Genomic DNA, 7,759 nt, shown 5'->3' on the forward strand with positions numbered 1-7,759 from the left:
AGCGTAACTTTAGCTTTTTCCCTCCCCCTCTAACAGCAGAATAATACCTTTTGTAATGTAAATTTTATATTTGTTTTTCAATCCTATGGCCGTATCCAACATGTAACGGAGTAAGTTATTTTACCCGAGTACCAATGGAGCCTGAAAAACAATTGCTTAAAATAATCAGTTCGGACTCCATAGGAAGCGTAAATATGTCAATCCTTGAGCTTTCTGCAGCCCTCTTAATCAAACAGTAAAATTCTGTTACCAAAACATCTACTACTGCATCTGGTTCATGTACCGCCTTATATATAGGCTAACTATAGGCCTATATAACTTTAAAAAACCAAGGCCAAAGCATTATTAAAGGCTCATAATTGGTATGATCACGGTGCTATCTAGAGGCATCGTAGACGCATTGTCGGATACGTCCGCTGTAGACGCTATTAAATGTTTCGAACTTTACGTCCTGTACTGCCATTAGGCATCCTATCAGCCAGTGTAGATGTTATTGATAGTTCTAGTAGTAATAATAGTAGTATCGGTCGCATATAGAAACGGTAGTTATTGCAAAAATTTGCAAGTGATTTCAGTGGGAGTGAGAAAAGCTGAACATGACTTCAGACGTTTAGTGGGGATGGACGGGTAATGCCTTTAGGGTGGATCTCTCAGCCTGAGATTTAGCGTTAGTGCATAGGGAATTTTACAGGTAGGCCCCCCCCCCCCCCCCCCCATAAAAAGATAGCAGCAGCTGCAGTTATTTTTGTGTTCATGTCTCAACGTGGCGCAGTGCAGATAAAAAGTGACTTCGTTCTGTTCTATATTCTACAGCGTTTGCTACGGCTATTCGGGCGAAGGTACTATACCGGACCCAGACGTCATATTCAAAGTAACCTTCACTACTACTGGCCGCATCGCCATTACCAACTGGAAGAGGCCTACTGGGAGCTTTCTGTCGTAATTCTCTAACAACTAGCGTAGTATTGTTTTGGAGTTTTAAATAGAAGCAGCTGCAACAATAGAACTTCGCTTGGCGAGATGCAATGGCAGCAAGAATGCGGCAGCCCGCGACCTGATCGCCTCGCCTGGACTACTTCGAAGCCAACTCTGGCGCCCCTGGACTGGGTACGTCCGCCTGGCCACTAATTGTGGTCGGCTGTGCGCTTACTAGCGGCAAGTGGGCTACAAGCCACAAGCTTACTCATTTAAAGACCATTTCCCCTCTAACGTGCCTGACCTGCGCGGAGAACACAAAAGCTATGGGATAGTCGTTCATCGTACATCCAACGCTTGCCTTCTCGTTATGTTCTCTTGGATGGAGGTTCACAACAGACTGCCTTCTAATAGATGGCCTTGCGCTGTGTTCCGTTTTCAGTAATCAGTTGATTTCTGAGTTCTATATCTCGACCTTTCGTCTCGACTGTTCTTTCTAGGTAAGTAGGTTCCGTAGACAGATGTACAAGGAATTATAGACAAACTCCTGCTGTCAAGCCGCATCCTAATTAAAAACGCGCCTTGTTTATATTTTTTTTTATCACTCAACAGCATTTTGCACTGCTCATTGTTCTGAATACTGTATTAACTGTATTTGAATATTACTCTCCTTTAGAAGTTTCAAAAGCTTTTTGGTTACAAATGACATTATCACAAATTGTAGGGTGACTGACAACGGTTAATTTACAAAAGAATTACGTCTCACTATGCTGTCCTTGCAAGCGAGCTAACCCGGTTTTGACGCTAGTTAAAAACCGATTTACTAGCAGTCTGACGAGGTAAACCTAGTAGTAAGATCTAATAGACGAATCCGGTAGATTATCGAAGGTTGTTTAATTAGGTCGTTAGTAGTCCGCAAGAATTGTCTAAATGACATATAAAATTTCTGTCCTATGGGTGGGCTTCCTTAATATCTCTGCGTCGTTGAAATACGCTCCATGCACTTGGCTAGTGTTTGTTGTTAGTTATTGAACATACGAGTATTGCTGCGATTAATAAGTCGACCGTTTCTCAATAGTGGCAATCGCTTAAGTGAGGGCAAGAAAAGAAGCACAAGCACACTTTTGTTTTTTTTTTTCAGTATATGACATTGAGCTCTGAATAATCAGATAAATTGAGCAACAGCCTTTGGCTGAACAGATATCAACTCGCCAAAAAATGCCTTTGTCTAAAGGACAATGTTAAATAAACTCAGTCAAAAGATAGTTAAAAATCTGATTGCGTCGGCTCGATCAGTGTTCAGCATATTCTAATCTGCTGCTCCTTCTTATTGGTGTCACTTGTAGTGGTGATGCTAGGTCCAATGTTATGCGAATGATTTTGTCTTACTTTGTTTGTATGTAACCAACATCTGCCTGACGAGTGATCGTCTGTTTACTTTTAAATGATTAAAAATCAACGATGGCTGTTTAACTACATCATCTCAGAATAGAGTCCAGTGGTAACTAAAAATTAAGGAAGCGCTTGGCCTATTTGTATGCGCGCGCGTGTGGATTTATGTCCCCATGTGTCTATATCGATATCTGACTTGAGCTGAGTAATGTCGTTCAGCTGCAGAGCGTTTGGCCTAGTAGTGCACAGGCTCGCCTACGCTATTATTCAAAATAGTCGTATCTATCCGAACGTGTTAGCGCTGCAACAGCTTGCAGATTACAGACGGATGTAGGGATCGAAGCTAAACCCATCAAATACAACTTCGGATCAACTTAGCAAGAAGACCTCAGCGTTCCTTTTACTTCATGTGTTCTGTTAATTATTGCATGAAAATCACTGTCAATATACTACGTGACACATCCATCTTAAGGTGATACTTCTAGGTAGATTTCACCTATTCTAAATCCATTGTCACCGTCGGTAATTGACCAAAAATTCTCCCAAAAATCTGCCCAAAAATTTAGGGAGTTACCTCAACAAGGCTGTTTTGTGTCTAGAATACTTTTTCATCTTTTTTTGATCTAGGCCGAGGCCGAAAAGGTCGTCGAGCTCGACATGACGGCAGACTGCAACGTTAGAAGTAGTGTGCGAGCGACCGAGTGATCAAGCAAGCAAGCGAGAGTGCATGGTATCGAATGTTCTTGTTGTCAAAACGCAGGACCGCGCAGGAGGAGCCAGGGTTTGGTGATACGGCTACGGCTGGTTGGCAGCTGAGCGACCGAGCGTTTGGACGGACAAGGCTGAATAGGCAAGGGAACAGGAAAATGGGCCGTAACAATGGCGCGCCTGGTTGTCACTGATGACAATAGTGACGCATACTGCATAGAGCAATGGTGATCTCGAGGATCCTCTTTTCGGTGAGTTGCAGTGTGCTACTAGGGGTTCGATATCCCTGACATCATGCTTCTGCGTATGCTGTACTACTTTTCCTTCATCCATGCGCGCCTCTTGCACTCCTCACGAAAATTGTGTATGGCGTCGACCGTTGGTGCGACTATAACAACACAAGGACGTGTGGAGTTGGAATGCCTCGAAGTTGAATAGAGGAGAAATACGCGAATATGACCCTGTACTACCCTCTTTTCACTTTTCGCCTCGCCAACCCCACTTCGCACATGCTCACTCTTCCCATCATCCATTTCTGCTACGACCTCTTTGAAGACTTACTCGACAAAAATGCAGGTTTCTTTGCGTACTCGCGCCGCGTGCGCACCCTTGAATAAAGGGAGGGCAAGGTAACAGTTTGCTCTGTTTAGATGTCCGCTTTCTCCTTTTCTCTGGAGCCCTGTCGGACTCTTCCCTTCGCCTATCGTCCTCTATCCTGTTGGGCAATCTGATAAATCTCCACCGAGCGGTGAGTTCCCTCTTCTGAAGATAAAAAGCAAGAAGAAAGTTTCACCCTCTTGCTTCGTTCTCCACGAGGACGGCGCCCCTACATCCCCTTTGCCTATGCAGTCTCTTTAGATGTGCACTTGGAGGTAAAGCATATGGACTCACTATATACATTTGCATGAATATATACATTCAGGTTAATCACGATAGCAATGCAAGAGAAGAAAGAGATCATGTTAAAAATATGTTATCACCCCATTTTAGAAAAGGTGGTAATTGTGATTATGCTGCTGCTGCTGCTGCTGCTGCCTTTGCTTATCGACCGAATTATGTGCCAAAAGAGATGCAATTTTGATTCAATCTTCTTAGTCAAAAGAGTTGCATCATGCTATTGCAACAACCGGTGAGACATTACGAAATATTCTAGACACAAGCGTTCATTTCTCCTCTATGGCACACTTACGATATTAATAGGATTCATGTACCATTATCAATATAGAAAGACATGTGTGTACCCTGACAAAGGCTGACAGTCGTTGCCGACTTGTGTACTTCACTCCAAGCTCGATTATTTCTTGCCATAACATTTTCTAGTAGGTAACAGCTTTTTTGGGCTATTTATTTTGCCTCAGCTATTAACAGTTGTTATTGAATTTTCAATAATAATAATAATAATAAGAGAACAATTACGCAACGATAAAAACATTTAAATGCCGCTTACTTTATGATCATAAAACAGGTAGGTTTCCCTTTGGCGCGTTGTCAAGGCTAGTCAGGTAGCTCCGTTAGGGACAGGTAGATTGATGCATAAAATGTAGGGCGCATTATGTAGTGCTCGCAGTGCACACTTAATGCAGTCCTAGTCAAAGTACGTCTATCGCGCAGTGATCGATTTTGGTTTGATGTCTCCCGGGCTCTCAGTAGCGGCTTACGTAGTATAGCACGTACATACAAACGTAGTTCAAACTGCTAAATAGATTATAGACATTCAACTTTAATGAGCTTTCTTTTCCTCGTTGGTGCTTATTGCGCTGTTTCTCTGTTTAGTTGTGTTCGACACTGCTGTTCTGGGCGTATGCGTGCGTCTGTGTGCCTCTTTGTGTATGGCACTCTTAAATCGACTTACTACAATACTTCCCAGAGTCGGTATTCGTTGAGGCTTGGTCGGCCGACTAGCTAGTTTCATACGAGAGCTTTGTTTCGCAGCTAGGGACCATGACCGTCGGCCTGTTTGTCAGCTGGTTCATGGGCTCGAAGCGACGGCTCTGGGCCCATTGTTGTCAGAAGGAACTATCCTCTACCTTGTGCAATCCTGTCGTATGCGCCTTTCTCGTCTATCTCTTCTCTAAACGAGTCTCTTCGTTTCAGGTAAAAGCTGGTGTTCAGGTTTGAGTTAGAATCGCCAGAGACGTAGTGAGGTCGTCCGTATGGCCAAATATATATTTCGCTACGTTGCACTACTGTCCAACTTTACTAAACTGAGCTGATTACCAGTGCTTCAAGGCGATCGGCTCATCGTTGGATGATCCATCGTCACGATGCCACCGTTGTTAGACCAAAACTAAACAAGGCGTTGCCATCTGCGGACACGTGTCGTTCGTATCTCTATAACGAACTGATCCTGTCCAAAAAAACAGACTCGTCATGACGCCCCAACTCCACTTTTTCCTTCTAGCCGCCAGCGATCAGGGCCTAAGTACACAGACGACTAGCGAAGAGGGAAAAAAAAGTCGCAGAAAGACGATGATGATCATCATCATCACTCCGACAGTCGAACGATTTGACAACCGGAACTGTCATGTTAACACTATCCGGCTCTGCTTTGCCTCTCTTCGATGACGGCGGCCGGAAAATGAAGCTTGGATTAGTCGGTCGCTAACTGGCATCAAGCGAGGCGAGGATATAGTATAGAATGTGCATGCGCGTGTGTAAATGTGCGCATGTAGTATGTGAATACGCTGTAGTATTGGTAACGGAAATACTACCAGCTCTGCCATACCGTTACAAGGACTTAATATATATGTATACATGTGTGTTAGCTGAATGACAGAATCGTAAGTGAGCCCGGCTGCAGTGGGCTCGTGTCGAGTAAGTAGATGTTGGTACTGACATAAGAGTCAAATTATCGCATATGATACCGGGAGAGCTAACACAAAACACCATCAAGTATCAAGCTAAAGGATAAACAATTATATAGTTCCATAGAAGTGGCGGCAGCCAGCCCGATATGCAATGGTTTATGCAATGCGATTTACTCCACGGACATATGTGGACAGGTGGAACTTCCTAAAGAAGGGTGGATTTCGTTGTCAACATATATATATATATAAATTCTGGCCTCGTCATAGTTGTTGACGGTTTCGCCATAGTTTTTGTCGTTACGAATTTCTTTTCCTCTTTTTAAACTCGTCCTAGCGGGTGAGCGTTACGATGTTACCTATGAAGCAGTAGCAGTACTAGCAAGCCAGCTTTGGCAAATATTACTTCCACACTTGGCAAACTCTCCGATGGTGAAGGTTGCACCAGAGCTGAGGGGTAGCTAGAAGGCAAACTGTGTCGTAAATTTAAAAGGGCGAGTAGAGCATGAACGACAAGTACGCAGCGTAATCGAATATTTCTTTTGCACGACCTGTAGCAAGAGCGCCATCGGCAGTAGAAAATCACCACGCTGTCGACCCTAAGCGAGAAAGGGACTTGGCATGGGCTTGGATGGTCCAAGGATCCGAGTGGAGGGAGTCTGCAGGTACAAGAAAGGGCAAACGGACTAGCGAAAAAAAAAAGCTAGGAACCAGTAGCGGCGATGGTGACGACGTTGGCAGTGAGGCCCGCAGACCCCATTGCTTCGGTCAACACGTTCTTCTGTGCCCAATCCGTTGGTTCCATCTAGAAATACCAGCGGTTTGTAAACCACCGAGTTGACCGGGTTTCTAGTAGGGCTTCGTGGCCTGCTTTTTGACAGGGTCAGCCGAGTCAGTGCTTGGCTATCGGGATAGCGGCAGTCAGGATTCTTGCTTACTGAGTATAGTTGAGGTGCCACTAGTGGCCATGTTCAATCGAGGAGGATAAGACTTCGCAGCAGTAGCAGCAGTAGTTTCTATGACTACCTATCGGTTTCCCCTAGGTCGATCCCAACGGTAGCGACGAAGCCTGCCTACCAACACACCAACTTATCCTGCGCTATCCGCTTGCTGGCCGTTGCTTCTTGTTGCCTCTATCGGCTGGAATAGAAATGAAGGCCATTGCTCTTGCACGGTCTGCTGAACGGAATCGGAGAAAGCGCGCGCTACGGTGCACGAAGAAAAAGAAGGACCCACTCCCAGTGCTGGTGCCGTGATGTCGTGGGACGGTGAACGAACCGAATACACTCGGAAGGGCAGGGACGCATAGACGTCGAGACGGGGCAAGGTCTTGTGGTTGGCTAGAGCTTACCTAGACCGGAACAGCGGCCATAGCTGCAGTAGTAATCGCACTGCCAGTCTTACCAGAAAAGGTGGTCTCGAAGAGTGTCATAGGTAGTGAGTGCATAAGACGACAGGGATGGGAGGGCACACAGTCTAACGTTCGTATTTAGAAGCCAGAGTGTGAGCAGCAGGCAAGCGAACGAGGGATATTGCCTCCCGTTGTGTTCCCCCTCTTTTGGCCGACAAACATTCACGTATTCCTATCCCGTCGTGGTTTTCGCCCTCGTCCTTCTCTTGTCTGGGCCCGCACCACACACGTATGCCCCATTCAAATGACTCTTATTCTTGGTTGCTAGTATCGCTTCTGTTACCCCGAAGTACTATTGGTACTGCCACTTCTTCTTCTACGACTGCCATCACCGCGAGTGCAACTGTTTCTACAACTGCTGGTTCCTTTGGGAGGCGCTGATGTCGTTGCAGACGGTCGACGTTATATACACTCCAAACACGGCCCCTTGAAAAAAGCTTCGTTGCTGAAAGCATACAGTGTTACGAACATTACGTTGGTGTCGAATGCAACTAACCTGAGGTGAGAGGACGCAAGTGAAAGGGTAAAA

General features: G+C 45.2%; 1 protein-coding gene across 15 annotated transcripts in view; it reads left to right on the plus strand.

The window, feature by feature from the left end:
* The window catches only part of LOC111249008 (nephrin-like), a 226,991-nt gene that overhangs the window by 100,960 nt on the left and 118,272 nt on the right, over positions 1-7,759 (plus strand). For 2 of the 15 annotated variants that reach the window (XM_086988784.1, XM_086988783.1), the window contains exon 2: positions 2,935-3,266. The exons of 11 other annotated variants lie outside the window; for them this stretch is intronic. The gene's annotated coding sequence lies outside the window, so the exon portion shown is untranslated. Of the gene's footprint in view, positions 1-808; positions 1,416-2,934; positions 3,267-7,759 lie in introns of those variants that run through there. 2 more of the 15 variants (XM_086988782.1, XM_086988781.1) reach the window with 2 other exon arrangements.

Source organism: Varroa destructor, unplaced genomic scaffold (genome assembly GCF_002443255.2).
Source record: "Varroa destructor unplaced genomic scaffold, Vdes_3.0 BEIS01000004.1, whole genome shotgun sequence".
NCBI classification, from domain to species: Eukaryota; Metazoa; Arthropoda; class Arachnida; order Mesostigmata; family Varroidae; genus Varroa; species Varroa destructor.